We start from the raw sequence: 21,087 nt of genomic DNA on the forward strand, positions 1-21,087 counted from the left end.
TCATCTTCAGCTATCAGTAGTGCTCAATCTGCAGCCATCCTTCACCCACCAGTGCTCATCATCAAGTATGTTAAGAGTGTGAAGAGTGTTTGGGTATGTGGGGGAGAAAGAGCGAGTTCACACCCAGCCCTGCTGCACCTCATGGCCACCCTCTCCACAGTTCCACTTCCTTTTTGTCTACGAATTAAGCCCTGGATAAAAATATATGCTTCCTTCAAATCCAGAACACGGCATCTCCTTTTGTTTAGTTGGCACATTATATTGTCTGTCATGTTGCTAGTCTTTGGCTTCCTTGGCTACACTATATGTTTGCTCTCTTCTTTGTATCCTGCCTTTCCATGACTGATCGGTTTCCAAATGGACAACTCCCAAAGGAGTGGAAACCAGACCTGTCTCAGCCTATGAGGGGCTATGGGAATCATAGTCCCTCTGCCCACGCGAAGCTTCAAGAGTTTTCGACACTAAGGAAATTGGAAGATATGCATACAGAAGACCCTTACCCCAATGGCGGCCAAAGGCGTCCAAGGCTGGTTTGTCCTGTACTGTGAGCAGAACGTTACCTTTCTGTTGAAGGGGTATGCAAATAGATCCACATCTGGGCTCCCCAAGAGGCAGAAGATCCGGTTTGCTATCCCCTGGTCCAGAGACCACTCATAGGGTCTGAAGGCAAGACTCAGCCTGTCTGCTATCACATTCTCCATACCAGCCAGATACATGGTCCTGAGCACTATCTCGTGGGACAGGGCCCAGGACCAGATCTAGACCGTTTCCTGACACAGGAAATACAACTCTGTGCCTCCCTGCTTGATGACATACCACGTCCCGGAATTTGACTGGGTACAGCTGGGGCTTGGGAGATTTCTTCTGCCTGGGACAGCTGTGGGAGCTCACCTGCTGCAAACAGAGTGAGGGACCAAAGGACAGTACTTCCTCTGGTGGTAGAAAGACTTCCTCTGACCCTGTCTCACCGACCTCCTGGCTGCAGAGAGTTGTTGGAGGGTTTTAATGTTGGCCCCGTAATTGGGCTACCGCATCCCTCACCTTATTTTCAAAGAGATTCTCGCAAATCAGCGAGTCTTTCCCTGTACCTCCGGTCAGAGATCAAGAGGCCTACAGCCATGCCATTCTGCAGGCACAGATTCTCGCTGCAGACTCTCAATGCCATTTCGAAAACATCATAGGTTGTACGAACCTCATGTTTTCTGCACTCCAGTCCCTTATTCACCAGCAACATGAGGGTGTCCTGCTGCTGTTAAGGCAGCTGCTTGGCCACCTCCTGCACCTGCTTCCAGAGGGTCTGTGAGTATTGGCTCATGTAGAGCTGGTGGGAGGCAATGTAGGCAATGAGCATGGCTCCCTGGAATACTTTCCTCCCATGAGCAACTATCACCTTGTGATCCTTCCCCGGGGGGTGCCGAGGAGTGGATCTGAGAGAACTTGGCCCTCGAGGGCGGATTTGACCACCACCATTTGGTGCAGTAGCTGACGCTTATCGAATTTGATAGCATTCTGTACGAGGTAAACCCCATTCTACTTTCCTATTCATGGGAAGTACTGTAAGGGGGGTGTTCGCAGATCCCCAGCAGCAACTCAAGGATCTCGTGCACCAGGATCGCTACAATCTCCTTAGGAGCCTCCACAAAATAGAGGATTTCCAGCATTTTGTGCCTGACATCCTCTTCCATCAACAACTGAAAGGGGATTTCCTCGGCCATCACTCATACAGGTTAAGTCCTCTGATAAGGACTTCCTTCATTCCTCTGGAGGATATGGCTCTGAGAGGAGACTTTCAGAGTCCTTGGAGGAGGAATATGCAGTGTCTACCCCCCCAGGGCTCATATGGAGCCTTATCCTCATTGTAGTCCACAGGGGTTGGGTCCTAGGTGCTCAGCCTTCATCCAGAGGCATATGCACCAGTAGCACCGGTGCTGGGCCCGGCCCCAGCAAAGCTGGACGGGGGGCTACAGGCTTCTGTGTGTCTGCTAGCCTCAGTGGAGCTTCCTCGGAGGAAGAACCGGCAATGACCACCATATCAGTCGGGGAAAAATCTGTGCCCTCCCGGGCATCAATGGCATCCCAGAAACCAACACCAGCTGTGTTGGTAATGCACCAATAAGCACACTGAGCTGTTACAGCAGCGGTTCCAGAACTGATAGTGCAGTCATCGGTACTGTCGGTGCCACAGGCCCAATACCCTGCAGCACTCATTCTACCACCAGCTGGACTCGCCGCTCCGGCTCCTCCTCGAAAGTTGCCGATGCCAACATCAACTGGGAGGCAGGAGGGATGATCAGATCTTCCTCGGATCCCTGAGGTGGATCAGTAACTGGCACCAGGACCAGTCGAGACCATCATAGATCCCTGGCATCGATGGAAAATTGTCACTCCTCGCCACAGGGTCGCTTCGGGGCCATGACAGCATGAGTCAGCACATCCCCGAGCCCGGCACCATGCAACGAAAGTGACCGGTTCAGAGCACGATGCAGAACCTTCCTAGGCTTCCCTCTGTGCTCGGCCCAATCTTTCCCTGGTGCCAAGTTTGATGACCCCAATGTCCTGAACCTGGGGGAAACTGACTGGGGCCTATCTCCAGCACCCCTATCCGCTGGTGGCATCAATGGACATGGTCCTCGGGCACTGCTGACATCGGTGAAAACTGGACAAGGTCATGATAAACGAAAAGAAGTAAAATGTGAGTGGTGATGGCGGGCACCAAAGCAAAGCCACCATGAGGAGAAACTTACTGAGAATGCCGAAAAACCTGACTAAGGAGCCTATGGGGAGGAACCAAAGGAACCAGTCATCGATAGAACGTGAAAAAATCCGAAAATAACTGGTGAAAAGTTTTCCAAAGACAATTTTCAAGGAAAAAGCCAAGAGCTCACTTAACCACGAGGCAAAAGTTCTGAGGGGGAAAAAAAAAAGAGAGAGAGAGAGACCAAAAAGGGGCACCACATGGAAGCATGGTATAGGGCATGCTCAGTGTACCTAGTCAAAGTTCCAGAAACTCTGACATAAGTTTTCCGAGCCGGGCTCACTCCAATGATGTCACCCATGTGCGAGGACTACCATCCTGCTTGTCCTAGGAGAAATAGGAGTTTGCAGTCGTGTCTTGTCCTAGTTTAAGTCCTATCTGACACATCATTCACAACAGATACGAACTGACCACTTTAGATTAGAATGACGCATGGCTTCACCTGACATTATGCAAAGTTCTGCGCTCTTCACCACTCTGTTTAATATTTATCTTACACTGTTATGTAAGCTTCTTGCAATCCTTGGCGTGAATTGTAAATTGTACGCAGACAATATCCAGTTTTTTGTCCCTGTGAAGTCATTCTACAAATCCGCATTTGAATTAATTTCTCTTTATCAATAAAATGTCTAATTCGTAATTAGCTTTCACTCAATGTTGATAAAACTGAGCTGCTCCTATTATCTAAACAGTTCCTTATAGATTGCCCTACAGCTTTTATGTTTGATAGGCATGCTCTGCCTATAAAATCTTGTATCCATGATCCTGATGTCATCTTAGATCCATCTCTGTCAATGTGCGATCATATCAGAACTGCAATAAAAGTTTTCTTTAAATTGCACATGCAGTGTAAACTGAAGCCATTACTGGAACCAAGTGCATTCCGCACTATTTTGCAATCTCTGATGTTAAATTACGGTAACTTTATTTATTGGTCTACCAGGTTAACTCTACTTGCTCCTTACAAATTGTCAAAAATTCTGCCGCTCACATGTTAATTAGCATAAGCCTGCGTGATCATATTACACTTGTACTACATTCTTTACATTGGCTTTCAGTCTTTTTGTGTGTGAAGTATAAAATGGCCCTTTTGATTTATAAGACATTAAATAATCCTAATAACCTTTGGATCAGATTTACCAATTTTCATGGGCGCTAAGTTCCACAAATTACAGCCTATACAAAACATCCTGTGTAAAACTTGATGGAGACCAGATAACAGGCCTTCTCAATTGCCGGAATCCTGTTATGGAACTCGCTGCTGGATTATATGCAGCTTGCAGAGAATAAAGCTGGTTTTAAGAAAATTCTGAAAACATATTTCAGGAAATATTTCATACATAAATATTGGATCTTGGCTATTCATTTACAGATGAATTATACTCTGCATAGGAGAGGCTTACACTGGATTTCATACGCTGACAGGCTCAATGCCACCATTCGACTTCACATTCCATAACACAATCTTCGCTCTGCCAATGAAGGTCTTCTTTCCATTCCCTCTGTACAATCTGCTCACCTATGTCAAGTAAGATATCGTGCACTATCACCGACAGGCCCCAAAATCTGGAATTCCCTCCCTACAGAGTTATGACTCCAATCAGAATTAAAAATTTTCAGAAAGGAAGTAAAAACATGGTTATTTATGAAGGCCTATCAGGATGAAACATAAGTTATGAACCAATTTACTTTTACCCTCCAATCAGGATAGATCATGTTATTCAACACTGCCCGCTTTTATTTCATTATTTTTGGATATTATTACTTTGATCTTTTTATTTTGTTCTGTTTGATAATTTATTGTTTTAATTCTTAGGCTAATGCTATTTGCTTTTATGTTTTTGCTTTTATTGTTTATTACTAAACTGTATTGTATTTATTATTTTATTTTCCTCTGATCTCACAAAATTATGTAAACCGTTGATGGTCCTTGAACGACAGTATATAAAACTATTAAATAAATAGGATGTTTTAATGCTAGATTTTTTTTTTTTATTATTGTTCTTTTTTGTCTGTATAGATTTTATTGTAACTCACCTCAAACACTGTATAGTGCAGGATATAAATCTTTTAAAATACTGGTAAATCAAAATAAAGTTATCAGGCTATTTTAACTGGTTAACGTTGAAAACAGCACTTATCTGGCTAACTCAGCTGGATATCTGACCTGCCTCAGAATATCACCACCCCGGATTTATCAAGCTAACTTTTTAATCAGATTTAAAAAATGTTAGCCAGTTAAGTCCAAGGTGGTCAGACCAGTGGAATTTTAAATCCTACAGTTTGTCTACCTAAGTCCAAGACTTACAGGCCGATACAGTAAAGTGCAGCCGCGGTTACCCTGTTTCTAACCCGCTTTCTACCCACAATTTGGCCGCGTAAGTCTAACCCGCGATTCACTATCCGTTTTTACCAATCTTTACCGCTTCTTTAAATCGACGCGTATCCCTTTCCGCCCGCGGCATTAATATGATATGTAAACGATCGGATAAGCTATTCCCTCCCATACAGTAACGTGCGGCCCGATTATCGCCTTTTTAACCAACTGTTTTGTCGCGTCTTTAACCCGCTAATTTACCGCCTACCCTGACCCTGGCGTTAGAGGGATGTGACAGCAATAGGCAGGCTCCGGTCAAATAAGTGGGTGGGTTGGAGCAAGCGGGTAACATGGTGTGGCCTGGTTCTCCTACGCTCGGGCCTGGTTCTCCTACAGCTCGGGCATCGGGGATTGCCAGTCCTCCCCCCCCCCCCTCCCGAAGCAAGGCGCAGGGCGAAAATCGACTCGACATGTTATTAAAGCAAATAGAAATTGTAACAAAAGTAAACTTACTGCATGCTTCCAGCAGCCCCAGTCTTCTCTCCCCTCCTCCCGAGGCGCCCACCGCGGCTCCCCTGCCTCCCGGGGGCAGCCGGCGGCGAAAGCGGCTTCCAGCAGCCCCGCCGGCAAAGGTGCATGAATGCACGTCCAATTTGGGCACTCAAGCAGCGAAGGTGCATGAACGCACGCCGTGACCTGAGCGCCCACGTCCGAGGTCACGGCGACTGGCACCTGTCATTTCAAATGACAGGTGCCAGTCGCCGTGACCTGTCAAATGACAGGTACCAGCGCACCCAGGATACTTTATAGGCGCTGTATAGCACTCTATACAGTAAAATGGATTGCGCTTCAAGGACGCTTCATGGACGCGGCTTGCATTTGCATGCCATTTAAATACTGTATCGAGCAGTATGTGATCCAAACTGTGCGTGCAGCAAACAAGCGGGCGCCCGGCACTGCCGTACTTTTTCTACCGCGTCCTTACTGTATCGGCCTGTTAGTCAGATAAACCGCTTTCAATATTGACCTCATATATGTTGTTTAGTTAACTTTTGTGTATTGCATGGATTTCTGTTCCCTAGCTTTAAGGTTATGTAAAATTAATTTTACATAAACCAAAGAAACAAGAGTAAGAACATAAGGAGGTATATGAACAGAGCAAGCCCATAAGAGATACAAAGTAGGGATGAGCATTTGTTTGAAACAAATGGATAACCCACCTGAAACACTGTACTGTTTTTGTTTGGGTTTTTTTTAATACAAACTTTGACTAGCACACTGAGCATACCCAGCATGCCATGATCCCCGTGTCCACAGGGGTCTCCCTTCAGTCTCGTTTGTAGCAAAAAAGTGCAAGCGAAAAATAAAACAAAACGTAAGCGGACCCAACTCCGTGGGGTGGCGGGTGGGTTTCGTGAGGACTACATCCTGCTGTCCTGGGAGAACACCTGTTACAGATAAGCAAATCTGCTTTCTCCCAGGACAAGCAGGATGGTAGCCCTCACATGTGGGTGATTAGCAAGCTACAGGCTGACATATTACAACAGGTCAATAGCATACACTCGTGCGACAGGCACAATAATTGGGGTGCTATTGGCAATGATGAGGCAAACTGAAATCACAGCAGGTGGTTGTGGAAGGAGTCAGGCATTATACTGGAAAAAAAAATTTTCAAGACAGATTGTCCAAAGGCAGAGTCTTGACGGCCTTTCTTATCTAAACAGTAGTGGGCTGCGAATGTGTGATGAGAGCTCCATGTCACAGCCTAGCAGATGTCAGCAATTGGTACTGAACGATAGTGTGCTACCGATGTTGCCATGGCCCTTACAAAATGTGCCTTCAGTCACCCCTGGAGAGGAAGCCTGCTTCCTCATAGCAGAATTCGATACAACCTGCTAGCCAGTTGGAGAGAGTTTGTTTGCCCACTGCCAACTCCCAGCTTGTTTTTGTCAAAGGAAACAAAGAGTTGGGTGGATTTCCTATGGACTGCAGTGCGGTCTAGATAGAATGCACGTGCACACTTACAGTCCAAGGTGTGCAAAAACCTCTCGCCCTGGTGAGAGTGAGGCCTTGGGAAAAGAGTGGGCAGACTATAGACTGAGTAAGGTGAGAGACTGTGTCCACCTTAGGAAGAAATTTAGGGTGAGTACGTAGGACCACTCTGTCACGGAGGAACCTAGTGTAGGGTGAGTATGCAACAAGGGCTTGTAACTCACTGACCCTTTTAGCAGATGTAATGGCTACGAGGAAAAGAATTTTCCATGTTAGAATTTTTAATGTCATAGGAATGCAAAAGGATCTAACGGGGAACGCATGAGCCTTGTGAGCACTACATTTAGGTCCCTTTCCGTAACCGGTGATCGTAGAGGAGGCTTAAGTTGTAGAAATCCCATGATAAGCCGACTCATAAGGGGTTGAGCCGTTATCAAGGCATCCCCTACTCCCTGGTGGTACGCTGAAATGGCAAGGAGGTGTTCCTGTGCAGAGGATGTCTGGAGACCAGAATCCGAAAGGTACCCTATATAGCCTAATAGAGATGGAGTGGGGCAGGAAAAGGGGCCAATACCTTTTTGTGTACACCATTTGGTAAATCCTGTTCATTTCAAATGGTAAGATTTATGTGTGGAAGGTTTTCGTGAAGCTACAAGTACCTGAAAAACATTAGTGAAAAGATCTGAAGGTTCAAATGGTATAAAGACCCGCTGGGGTAAGGCCTTTAAATTGCACTTACCCCGGCTTTTCCTCAGCGCCGACCACGAGGCAGCACTCACCAGCAGCCCTAGCCTGACGCAGGGCTGCTGGTGAGTGCCGGATCCGGGCCTCTTCCTGTTCGGCGGCCAATCCGAGGACAGCTCAGATTGGGATTTAAATTCACTCCCGCAGCTAGGCACCACACTGGTCAGACCACGCATTAACATCCACCAACATCACGCTGGCACAAACAAGCAGCAAACACCTCCCTCCACCATCATTTCTCTATGGAAAATCTTGTTCCTCCGATGACCTCAGCAAGCATCTAGCCTTAGAACTCCCACTCTTAGACTTTTCCACTCCCAATTCAGCCCTCCACTCCTGGTCTAACATAACAGAGATGGTAGCAAACAAACTATGTCCACTTGCAACAAAAAAACTCAAACACAACGCATCCAAAAGACAACCTTGGTTCACTAATGACCTCCGAAAACTCAAACAGAGTCTACGTCAGAAAGAAAGTAAATTGCGTAAAGTACCATCCCCCACCACCCTATCTGTCTACAAACTCACCCTTCACCTCTACAAGAGCTCCACTTTAAAAGCAAAAAGGGACTTTTATGCTCATAAGATACATGATCTCATCTTCGACTTGAAAGCCCTCTTTGCATACGTTTCCAATTTAACACAAATCAATATTCCCGATATTCCATTTAACCAAGCTCAATCAAAAGCAGAAGAGTTGGCACTCTTCTTCCATAATAAAGTCACTAACCTCCTAACACAGCTTACTCCCAACTCCCAATGCTAAAACACTACTTATACGCTGACGATGTCCAGATCGTGATCCCTCTTAAAGAATCCATTACAAAAACAATGGAATTCTGGGAAAACTGCCTTCAAGAAATCAACTGCCTCCTTACCAGCTTAAACTTAATACTAAACTCTTCAAAAAGCGGACTCCTTCTTATATCCCCTGAAAACAGCAAAATCACTACGAATCCACCAGCCAACCTTCACATTTCACAAGCAAGAGACTTAGGAGTTATTATTGATAACCGTTTAAACCTAAAATCATTCATTAACCAAACAATTAAGGACTGTTTTCATAAACTACATGTCCTGAAAAGAATAAAACCACTCTTCCACTTTCATGATTACAGAACAGTTCTGCAAGCAATAATCTTCTCTAAGATAGACTACTGTAACTATCTTATTTATTTAAATTCTTTTACTATACAGATACTCAAGACGAGGTCTTATCGTACCGGTTTACAATAGAACAGGGGGAAACCAATTTAACAACTAAGTAGAAAGGTAAAGTTACATTAAACAGGGAGCGAAAACATGGGAGATGGAAGACAGGAAAGATTTTAAACGATAACAACTGGAGAGTGATAAAATTAACGAAAACAATATAGTAGCGAGATATAAACAGAGATTTATCCTAGGCGATTATTAACATAATATATCTGGGAGGAGGAGACATGGGGAGGTGAGCAGGGGTGGGGTGATGTCGGTGGGGTGGTGTCAGGGCAGGGACTGGAAACGGGGAGGGGGGAAGGGATAGGGGAAGAGGTCGAAGGGTGAGAGTCAATGTTGGATTGATGGAGGTTCCTTCAACGGTATCTTATTAGGTCTCCCCTCGTCTCACACCAAACCTCTTCAGATGGTCCAAAACACGGCAGCCAGAATATTGACAAACAAACACATATCTCCCATCCTCAAAGACCTACACTGGCTGCCAATTCACTACAGAATCATACATAAGTCAATTACCACTGTCTACAAAGCCATCCATCACCATGCGCCACTCAACCTACAAATCCCATTCAGAAAACATACCTCCACCAGACCCATCAGAGAGGCTTACAGAGAATCTCTACATGTACCACACACCAAAACTACTCAACATATAACCTTTAGAGACCGGGCCTTCTCTACCGCAGACCACCGCTATGGAACTCCATCCCACCGGATCTTCGACAGGAACCGTGCCTACTAACTTTCAGAAAAAGGCTTAAGACGTGGTTGTTAAAGCAAGCCTTCCCAGACCACAACTGATCCCTAATTCTCCGACAACCACAGTCAGACATTCTTAGACGACTGTAATCAATTGTAAATAATTGCTCTTCTGTTAAATTCCTCTCACCTTTTTCTCCTTCTCCCAGTTTTAAACATCCCTGTTTTATTGTAACTGCAGAGTTTCTCCTCACTTGTTACAGTTCTATGTTATTTTCATTTTACACCCCTTGTTAAATGTAAACCAGCATGATGTGAACTATTCTCGCGAATGCCGGTATATAAAAATACTAAATAAATAAAATAAATAAATAGCCGTGATTTTGTGTTATGAGATTGAGCTGTGGACAGGCATACTTGTCAAGGCCAGTACGGGGTTATGAGAATCATTAAACTCCTGTCCTGCTATAGCTTCACGAGAGTTTTTTGGCTATGAGCAGTATTGGAGGAGACATATATAGGAGGCCTTTGTTCCGGGGCGAGCAAAGGCATCCATGGCTAATGCGTGTCGTTGCCTATGTAGAGAGCAGAATCTGTCCACTTTGTGGTTCATTTCGGATGCAAAGAGGTTGATGGTTGGTTGACCTCATCGCTAGAATATTTTGCTCGCTACACATGGGTTCAGAGACAACTTGGGGGATGGAGACATCGATTGAGATGGTTTGCTAATACGTTCGGTATGCCTGTTAGATAAGTGGCCCGGAGATGCATGGAGTGTGCATCTCCGGGCCACTTATCTAACAGGCCCAGGCCCAGATCTGCGCGACTTGCTAGTAGAGCCGATAAGAGCCTGTGCATCCCTGCTTGTTCGAGTACCACATTGCCACTATGTTGTCTGTCTGTATCCACACAGTTTTGTGTGAGAGGCAGTGTTTGAAGGCATAACGTATGGCTAGAAGCTCCAGGAAGTTGATCTGAGACTGTTCATCCAGCAGAATCTACACATCTTGGGTTTGGAGGTTGTTAATATGAGCTCCCCAACCCAAGATGGATGCGACTGTGGCTAAGGTCACCTGAGAAATTGGTTACTGGATCAGTGACATGGTAAGAACTGATGGGCTGAGGCTATGTTGCATGCGCTCAGAGATGTGGACAGTTTGAGGATGTCTGCGCGGTTATTGGGCAGGAAGGCCTTTTGAATTGTAGTACCCAGATCTGGTCCGATGGAGGCAAGGAGATGAGACGGATCCATATGGGATTTATGGTAGTTGATCAGAAATCCCAGCAAATTTAGTAGATTTATAGTGAGTCTTAGAGAAATTAGAGCTTCTTGTTTGGAATATCTCCTTATCAGGCAGTCGTCCAGGTAAGGAAACTCATGAATGCTGTTTTTTTCGTAGATGAGCGGCAATCACTGCTAGGCATTTGGTGTAATACACGAGGTGTCAAAGCTAATTCAAATGGCAGAACTTGGTATTGAAAGTGCTGTTGACTCACTATGAAGCGTATTGAAGGTCCAGAGAATAGAGTCAACCTCCTTTTGTAGTAAGGGAAGCATGGTGCCAAGAGACACCATACTAAACTTTTCTTTCTGAAGAAATTTCTTGAGATTTGTGAGGTCCAGGATGGGCGGAGGTCGCCTGTTTTCCTTGGAAGTAGGAAATAGCAGGATTAAGATCCTCTGCCTTGCTGTGTCTGGGGAACGGTGTCCCGAGCCCTGGTCCTCAGTAGGATGGACCATTCTGTTCTCTGGCAAGGTTTCAAAATCCTGGATCTGGATATCAGTTCTTCACATGTACGTGCTTTTTGAAGTGGACTGGTTGGTCTCACGCGGGAGCTGGATAATATTCATGTGAGCGGTAAAAGGTCCTTCTAGCATCCCTCTTTGCTGGTTTTCTAGCCGAGGAGGGAGAATTTGCAAGAAACGTAGAGAGCTGTCGCAGGGTCTCACGGTGGTCTTGCAATTGAGACACTGTCTGCTGGACCTTGTGCACGAAGAGATGATCTGCGGTGCATGGCAGATCAGCTAGTTTATCTTGGACTTTGGGCCGTAAATCAGGGGCCGTAAGCCAGGTTCACCATCTAGCACCGATTCTTGTTGCTGGTAACGGGAGGACGTTTCGAAGCAATCACATGTTGTTCGAACTTCATGTTGATGGAAGTGAGGTTCCCTTGGTGTTGTGTCAAACATAGCTGGTAAACAGCAATATGTGACGCCAACATGGATCCCCGGAAGATTTTACAACCTAGACCCTCCCAAAAACTTCTGGTCCTCTTTAGTAACCAGGTCGAAAGGGATGGTTTCAGACATTTCCTTTACAAAAAGTGGCAAAGGAGATGTCATTTGGAGGGATCGTCTCCACTCTTCTGTTGGAGAAAGCTCCAAGAGGAGGATGGTTTAGGTCTCGATGGGATCGGTGCCAAAGCGGGATTAGAGTCCCCATCGCACTTTGAGGATCCTGGGATAGGTATAGGGGCCCGTGGAGGCTCAGAAGGACGAGTCGGCGTCAATGACTTAGGCTGTCGTTGGTAGGGTACCGATGAGTGCAGCGAGTCTGTGTCGCAATGGTGCGACACAGACTCGCTGTGTCGCAATGGTGCGAATATCGATGGCTCCGGTGTTGGTGCCGGTATGAGGTTGTAGACTCCGGAAGGCATCGAGGACAGCCTGGCGGACAAGGACGCCCAGCTCCCTCCCTGGAAGTTAGTATAGGTAATGCAGCTACAGGGGGAGGCAGGCTAGGCGTTACTGGCAATTCCACATGGATCTGTGGTGGCTCAGTACTCTGCACCAGTGTCGGTGGGGAACGTCTCGGGTGCAGAAGAGCATGGAGACTCTTGTACCCGTACCCGGGCCCGCTTCACAACTGGCTTGATGGACATCGATGCCGGCACCGAACGCGAAACCCTGTCTGTGCCGGCAACAATGTTTCCCTCTGTGCTCAGCCCGGTCATTCTCCAGCACCAAGGAAGATGCCACCGCTGTCCTGGATGGCATCGGTGATGGACAGTCACTGTGCCTCTAGTGCTCCTGGCATTGTTTTTCGCCCAAGGATTACACGGGGGCTCTGGTTGAGATCCTGAAGTATGGAGCATTTGTTAGTTGAGGGCACTAAGGCATTAATGGAGGTATTGATGGCGGCTTCAACAGTATTGATGGAGGCGTCGACGACTGCATCGATGGATCGACGGGGGCCTCGATGGCGACCTCGACTGGGTTGATAGCAGCCTCCACAGCATCAATGGGAACAGTGGATGCCCCGATCCCCCCGGTGGAAGATTGCCTTAATGAGCATGAGATATCCATGCAAGAGCACTAACCTGTACACACATTCTTGGTGTGCACTTTTGTGCATAAAACTCCTTGCTGTATCAAGAGTACAGTCTGCGCACAAAAAAATATATGCACAACTACAAGAAACTCTGCTAAGCACACCTTATTACATCAGGGAAATTATATAAGTTAGTATGGGATGTGTATAATGTTTTCCTTAGAAATAAAATATTTGATATTACCCACTAACAAAATTCTAGTAAATCATATGCTATTTTATTTTTTTTTATTTAAGCATATTTATATACCGAGTTACATTGGGAACATCACCTCGGTTTACAGGTAACTTAATGCAGCAAGAAGCTTTACAAGGAACAAGTGACAAAATGCAGCAACAGGAAAATCAAGTAAAAAAGGTACTATACATAAGTGAGCGAGAGGCAATGGCCGGAAGGGGGATACAGGTTTACAATTAACTTGATGCAACAAGAGGCTTTGCAAAGCAGCAAGGGGCTTTACAATGTTCTTAATGTAAATACTATATGCTATATGCTATAGTATTTACATTAAGTAAGAACTCCTCAGATTGAGTAGTTCGCTTCCAGGTCAATACATATCACCACTCAGAGTCCAAAGCCTGAGATGTTATTTGGTATGCCGTTTTATTATGCACTCATTGTGTGCACCTTTACTACTACTACTACACTTACAAAGTGTTCTATAATTATACATAAGAAAGAGTCCCTTCTTTGTAGAGTTCACAATCTATCCCGGACTAAACAAGACAAATTTAGAGAGTTTCATTTATTATGGAAAATAGCTAAAACCAACAAGGGTGTGATCATGATAAACAGGAATTAAGATTTAAATTTAGCCTTCAACTAAAGTTGAAGGTTGTCAGATGGAGCATGACACACTGACTCAAGAAGTCTATTCCAAGCATATGGAGCACAAAGGTGGAAAGGACAATATATGGAATTGGCAATGGAGGAGAAGGGCCTGATGAACAGAATTCATGAAGAAGGATATAGGGAGAGATAAGGAAAAAGAGGTAATGCATGCACTTGAAAGTGAGTAGGAGAAGCATGAATCATATGCAGGAACAGATAGGGAAACCGTGAAATGTAAACTTACCCTTTCTTTTCCTTGAGTCTGACAGATCAGTCCAGACAAGTGAGTTGCACTCTTGCACCAACAGCTGGAGTCAGAGAATAACTTCTTTTTCTGACATCATCTGAGCCTATATATTCTGAGATAGCAAGATAACTTGCCAGTAGCCTCTTTCCCTAGCTTTTCCCTATATGCCGATTCTACTTCACCCTCTTCTATACAAGGACAAGTAGCTAGGAGGAAGAGAGAAAAAATAAACAATTTATGTACTCATCTACAATCAGGTTCTCCAATTTTTCCTCTCCCAGAATCACCTTCACCTTATAATTCAGTATGGAGCTAATTAACTGTATATATTCTTCCTCATTTCAGGGTTGTGTGCATTTTAGATTAGCAAAGGACAGAGCAAAAGCCAAAAAATAATAAATAAAATTATTATAATGAAATAACTAGTTTAACTTTACTTTCCCAAGTGGTTCTGGAATGGTCTGTCATGATTCAAGGAAAGCAAATTAGCAGGTTAGTTTAAATTTCTCCTTCCTCTTCATCCTGCCAGACCAGTCCAAACAAGTGGGACATGCCCAAGCAGTGTCTAACCTGGTGGGATAAGACTTCAGTAACCCCTAGAACTCTCCTACTGAGTCCTCTCTTGCATGTAGATCCAATTTATAATGCTTTACAAATTTCCTGTGGGGAAATTAATATTCTGCCAGGACAAGGCCTAGGCTCTTGTCAAACAAGCGTTCAGCTTGGGTGGCACTTGTCTGCCTGCTCCAATTTAGGCTACCGTGATCAATTCCTTGATCCACCTTATTATAGGGGCACTCAAAACCAGGTTTAGGTCCCACACTAGCACTGTGTGTAAGATAGCATGTTTCCTTGAGGCATCCCCTATGTCCAGATGGGAACTTATTGAGATTCCCATCACCTGGCCTCTATAACATGTCAATGCTGCTACCTGCATCTATAATGAGCTTAATGTAAGCCACTTGCCAGACCCTCCTGTAGATATTTTAAGATCAACCCTGTCTGTGCCTTAAACAGTGAACTACCCACTTTTCTACACCAGGCTTTAAACATCTTCCAGGCTCTGCTACATGCAAGGGATGCATTTCCTCGCCCATAAACACATTGAGACGACTGCTTCCAAATGCCCTTGTTTACTCAGTCTCTTCCATAAGGCAATCCATCACCACTGGGCCTTAAAGGAGCAGCCCCCTGTTTTTGTGAGAAGCCTCGTCCTACTCCCACAAGTGCCCAGGCCAGTCCAGTGCTACTAAAATTACCCAAGCATCGAGGCTCCTGAACATCCTTGCTATCATCAGTCATGGCAGAAACATGTACAGCAGCTCTTCCAGTGACCATGGTCTATCCACCTTATACAATTTTCCCAGGCTTGACTCTCGAATTTCTTGGCATTGGTGTACCCTCGGGTCATCATGGGATCCAAGTGGAGCTGTCCCTATGCAGCTATCTCCATCATAAAAGGTCTCTTCCACTAGCGTCCATCCCCCAAGTCTAAATTTGTACTGACAGAGTCCGCCTCCAGGTTGCCCATTCCTGCTGTGTGTCTTGTCATCAAGCCATTGAAGTGTACCTCTGCCCAGCTCATTAGGATTATCTCCTTCTCCACTCTTTTTGCTGTCCCAGAGCAGCCCCCATTAGTTTGAGGCAGAGAACTACTGCCATTTTTATGCTGACAACTTCCAGATCTATCTTTGTACACCAGAAATTTCACCAGAAATCCAGTCCCAGATCTTGGCCTGCTTGTCTAACATAGTTGCCTGGATGTCTTGCCGCCACCTTAAACGCAACATGACCAAGACTGAGATCCTTATCTTTTCCCCCCAAGCCCACCTCCCCCCTTCCTCCCCTCTCTGTTTCTGTGGATAACAAGGTCGTCATCCCGGTCCCATTAGCGCTTAAACCTTAGAGATCTCTCCGACTCCTCTCTCCCCTTCTCTATGCATATCCAAAACACTAACACATGCTGTTTCTTTTAACATTGCCAAAATCTGTCCTCTCTTTTCTGAACACATTACCAGAACCCTTATCCTCTCTCTCATCTCCTCCCGCTTGGACTATTGCAACCTGCTCCTCACAGGTCTCCCAGCAAGCCATCTGTCTCCACCGCAATCTGTCCTAAATTCAGCTGCATGACTTATCTTTCACCAAAGTCACTTTGCTCACATAACCCCTCTTCTTAAATAACTGCATTGGCTCTCTATCCACTCCTGCATACAATTCAAGCTCATCTTTCTCACCTACAAATGCCTTCACTCTGCAGCACCTCACTACCTCTCATATCTCTCTATACCCTTCCTCGTGTACTCCGTAAGTCAGATAAGTCACTCCTATCTGTGCTCTTCTCTTCTACTGCCAATTCCTGACACTGTTCTTTCCACCTGGCTGTGCAGTGTGCTTGAAATAGTCTTCCTGAATTGGTGCATCATGCTCCCTCTCTTGCCATGTTTAAATCCATCTGAAAATCCACTTTTTGAAACCACTTTTAAATCTTATGCCTGATTGTCTTTTTTTAGTCTTAACTAACTTTTTCTTTTTAACCATTGACTTGCTTCATGAAATACCCCGTCTCTTGTCCTGTATATTTGTCTAATTAAACTGTAAGCTTTATTGAGCAGGGATTGTATTTTTGTATGTTTGTACAGTGCTGCGTACTTTGTGTAGCACCATAGAAATGTTAAGAAAAAGTAGTAGTAGTAGTAGGTTATCTTCCTATCCAAGAATATATAGGTTCAGATGATGGCAGAAAAGGAAAGTGTTCTCTTTTTCCACCTGCTAGTGCAAGAGCATAACCCACTTATCTGGACTGGTCTGCAGGACGAAGAGGAAGTAGTGGCTTGAAAAAAGTGATTATATGGGTGTAGCGACACTGGTGGAAGATAAGTCATGCAGCTAAATTTTGAATAGACTGTAGTGGAAAGAGATGGTTCTATGGGAGACCTATGAAAAGCGGATTACAAAATTCATAAGCAGGAGTTCATAATAGTGTGAATAGGATTTTGGGAGTGTTAAGAAAGGAAGAGATTAAAAATTATCCCCATAATTTCAGTGCTTAAGTTCTTAAATTTTGGAGTTAGGCTCCTAAATTAGTCTTAAGATGATGTCTTAAGGCTATCTAAATTTAGACTCCTAGGTGCATTAGGATCCTATAAATTGGGAAGCAATAGGGATGTAGTTAATGTAAGGAGAAAAAATTAGGAGCTTAGCACTGATTTTCAAAACTAAGCACCTAATTTAGTCCCTTAAATGTAGGAAAATGAATAGTATTCCTACATTTAAGCCTAAATTTATGTTCATTTTCAGCTGAAAAACCTTAGGCCCCCAAGTTTGGCTGAAAATAAGCACCTAATTTAAGCTTCTAAATTTAGGAGCTCAGGTTTGGGGTTTTTTTTGCTGCTGTTTTTTGTTTTAAAAATCAGCCCCTGTGTGTTTTAGCAATGTTTTGGATGTGCAAAGATAAAGAAAGAGGCGTTAAAGATGACCCCCAAAATGTATGGGCTGAGGGGATCAGGAGGATGCAGAAACAAAGAAAGATAGGGAGTTATGAAGGTCTGTCTTGGCCCGATGGACATCCGGGCAGCAGATTGAGATTTATGACAGATTTCCTGGAGAAATTTCTGGTGTACAGAAATATATCTGGAATCATCAGCATAAAGATGGTATTGAAATCCATAAGAGGAAAATCAAAGAGAAGATTTGAAGACAGAGCCCTGAGGCATACCAATTGATAATGGGATCCATTACAGCAGCAACAGCAGTGTATACTAAAAGTGCAATAGGAGAGGTATGAAAAGAACAAGACAGAACAGAGTCCCAAAGCCCAAGTAAAGACAGTGTCTAAAGGAGTAGGTGGTGATCAACAGTGTTGAAAGCAGAGGATAGGTCAAGAAAAGTAAGGATCAAATAATGACCTCCTGGTTTGGCCAGGAACTGGTCACTTGAGACTTTAGCAAAGTTTTAGTGATGTGAGAGCATGAATGATAGCTCCGAGTGCTGGAGTGTGAGCACATATGCACAATGCAGGTACAGGCACTTTGCGTGCATGATAGTGAATGTAATGATGCATGAATGCTAGGGAGGATAGGGAAACAAGCATGGTTAAGCTAGTTTCCTGGGATGCTTGCCTGTTAGAAAAAAATACTTTAGTTTCAGTCCAATCTAAGTGTTGTGATGATAGCAATGTTGCTTTAAAAGCATTGAGGAATGACTCAAAAAATGAGTGTTTCAAAACTTTGACTTGTTCTATTCCGTTGTAATAGACTAGAATAGAAAAAAGGGAAATGCAAGGTAGCAAAGCCCAGTTTTCATGATTTTCAATCTGTTGACAGGAAAAAAATAAAGAAAAAATCCACTCCAACTTACTCTAGCCACCGTGAGACAAATAAAACCCATGTATTCAAGTGGGTGAATAACAGTTTCTGAGCAGGCCCAGAGATGGAGCCAAGCCTAATGAGAGAAGTTCATATCACTACCTGTGCAATCAAAATATATTTTTGTGGGCTCAGCTGATCATATTAACTCTTCCAAAACAGCATGAAGTATAGACAAATTATCCCCTTTTATGACAGAAGAAAATCCAATATTCAGACACTAATAGCAAAATCCCCAGGAGAAAATTGACCCCAAAATCATTATTTCTACTGAAGAATAATAGCAAAGATCAGTTTTTAAAACATGGAAGACAATCACTACACTAACAACGTATCTAGTAAATTACATTTTATCTTTGATTGGATCATTAGTAATGCAATTCTCAGCTGCACTTCCTCTAACATGTTCTTTTCACCACATTTTCACTTTGATGTGACCTTTATTTGGTTACAATATATTACCACCTTTGCACTTGGTTTTAAGTCGTATAATGGTGGTTTGGAAGAAAGTATCACAGATAAATACAAAAGATGAACAGTCACAGAGCTATCCACTGTCAAGAAGACAGTACACTTAACTTAAAAGTCAATCTATTGTTTACAGGTACTCCAATCAGTCTTTTATATACATATGTACAAAATTCTGCCTTCAACTATATTATTACTTTTACAGTTTGAAACTGACAAAGGAGACATCGGTTGGAATCACAGCAAACAGCAGTAGGTCAACAAATTTCTATTGTTAGAAAGCTACAACTGATATTTGCAAATTATAAATCTATGTAGGTTTGGGTCCATTTAAGGGAAAGGGATGCAAAATTTCCAAGACAAACAGTGTACGACTGCCAAAAACTGATGTTGGTTGTATCATATTTCTAGTTGTAAGCACTTTTCTACCAATTAACTTCAGCCAGTAATACAGTAGCTTTAAGCTGACTGCAGAATGTATTAGTCACATATTGAAGCAAGAAAACAGCCAATGTGAAAACTCCATCTTATGTCATGATCACTACAGAAAATATTACTTGTCCAACTGTATCTAAAAAAAAGTTTAACCAAAATAAATCAAATGGATTAGATTACAGCCCACCAATCTTCAAATATGTACTCAGCAAGTCACCTAAGGTAACCTTGAGTAAAAATAGTTGAACCAACAAAGTATGGCATTTAAAGCATCAGTAGAGCAGGATAAGTTTTTCTAAGCAATCATGCTTTATGGTATCAAAATTAGGCACACTAAAAAGAAAAAATCATTTTAGAAATAGTAAAAAATAGGTACATACTGCAAGTCTTTTTGTCACTGCTCTAATTCTGCACTCTGCCCCTTTTCTTCCAGTTCTATCACTGCAACTCTATACAAAGAGAAAGGCTCTACAGATACCAGTGTTCAAATTTTGCTTTGCTTCTGCAAGCCATTTAAGTCCTCCTTTTCTTCACATTTTCTGCTGCCAGAAAAATGTGTTCTGGAATAGGAAGAAAGCACTATCCTTGGACTTTAACAGCAAGGTGCAACAAACTTCAAAGAGTGGGGAAACATCGTCACAGCTAATTTTTAAGACCCAGTTCTTCCTCTTTTTTTTTTTTTTATTTCAGCACAACTGGAACAATTGCTGGGATTCTGGCACCATGAGTCTTCGCTTGCAGCTACTCAAGGATTCCCCCCTTCCCCTCCCCGTTGTTTAATAGGATTTCCCTACCCCCAATTCCTAATCTGGACACTGCAGCAACAGTTTGGAGGCCAGGAGCCATGCAACAGGGCTGCTTCTGGAAACCTGTCTCATGGACTCTGAATTCAGCCACCATGTGTCTCCCTTAACAAGGGCCATCGCTCCCTTCACACCAAGAGCTAAAAACATGCTTGTGCAGCATCCCCAGCTGTAGCTAGCCTGGAATACAGCATACCCAATTTGGGAATTGAACCAGGAACCCTCTGAATGGCAGTGCACAGTGCTTGCCACAGATCAGACCACCAAAGCGACTTTAAGAGCATTTCTTAAGACTAATTAGTTCTTAGTGTTTCCCAACATGGTAGCAGTCAAGATACTGAACTCAAACTAACAGCTTCTTTCTTTGTCCACTTTTCATTTGCTCTGGAGGAATTCTGCATAATGCAGAACTAGTACAAAAATACCCTCCCCTGCAAAATGTATAATCCTTCCCACAGAATTTGGGCAGCCCATGCAGGATCTAAGACAAAAAGCAGTGGTCCATATAGATCAATGAGCAAGAATGTGGCACAGTGTGGCACAATGCAGCACTGCTGACACACTGGAGCACCATCCAGAACTATCCAGATCCATTCCCAGCTTGAAGAATTGCAGAGCAACTATCTGCCTCCTGCCAGCTGCCGCTTCTCACTGCCATGCCTCGTCCTTTGAACAACATGAATCCTGCACATCATGCACGCTCTTCAAACACGAAAGAACGGAATCAATGGAAGTTGGAGATGGCAGCTGGAAGGTATGTTGCTCTGTAATCCTAACAGCCAGGACAGGAGGAGGGTGGTGGGGGAGTGAGTGAATCTGAGAAAAGAAAAAAAAGGTATGAGATTGTTGGGGGTAGGTTAGTTTGGGTTTAGAGGCTG

At 44.0% G+C, this 21,087-nt stretch overlaps 1 protein-coding gene across 8 annotated transcripts in view; it reads right to left on the reverse strand.

Annotated features, from left to right (window-relative positions):
* Window positions 1-21,087, reverse strand: part of FBXO11 (F-box protein 11) — a 268,336-nt gene that overhangs the window by 193,206 nt on the left and 54,043 nt on the right. The window lies entirely within an intron of this gene.

This window comes from Rhinatrema bivittatum, chromosome 3, assembly GCF_901001135.1.
Source record: "Rhinatrema bivittatum chromosome 3, aRhiBiv1.1, whole genome shotgun sequence".
In the NCBI taxonomy this organism is placed as follows: domain Eukaryota; kingdom Metazoa; phylum Chordata; class Amphibia; order Gymnophiona; family Rhinatrematidae; genus Rhinatrema; species Rhinatrema bivittatum.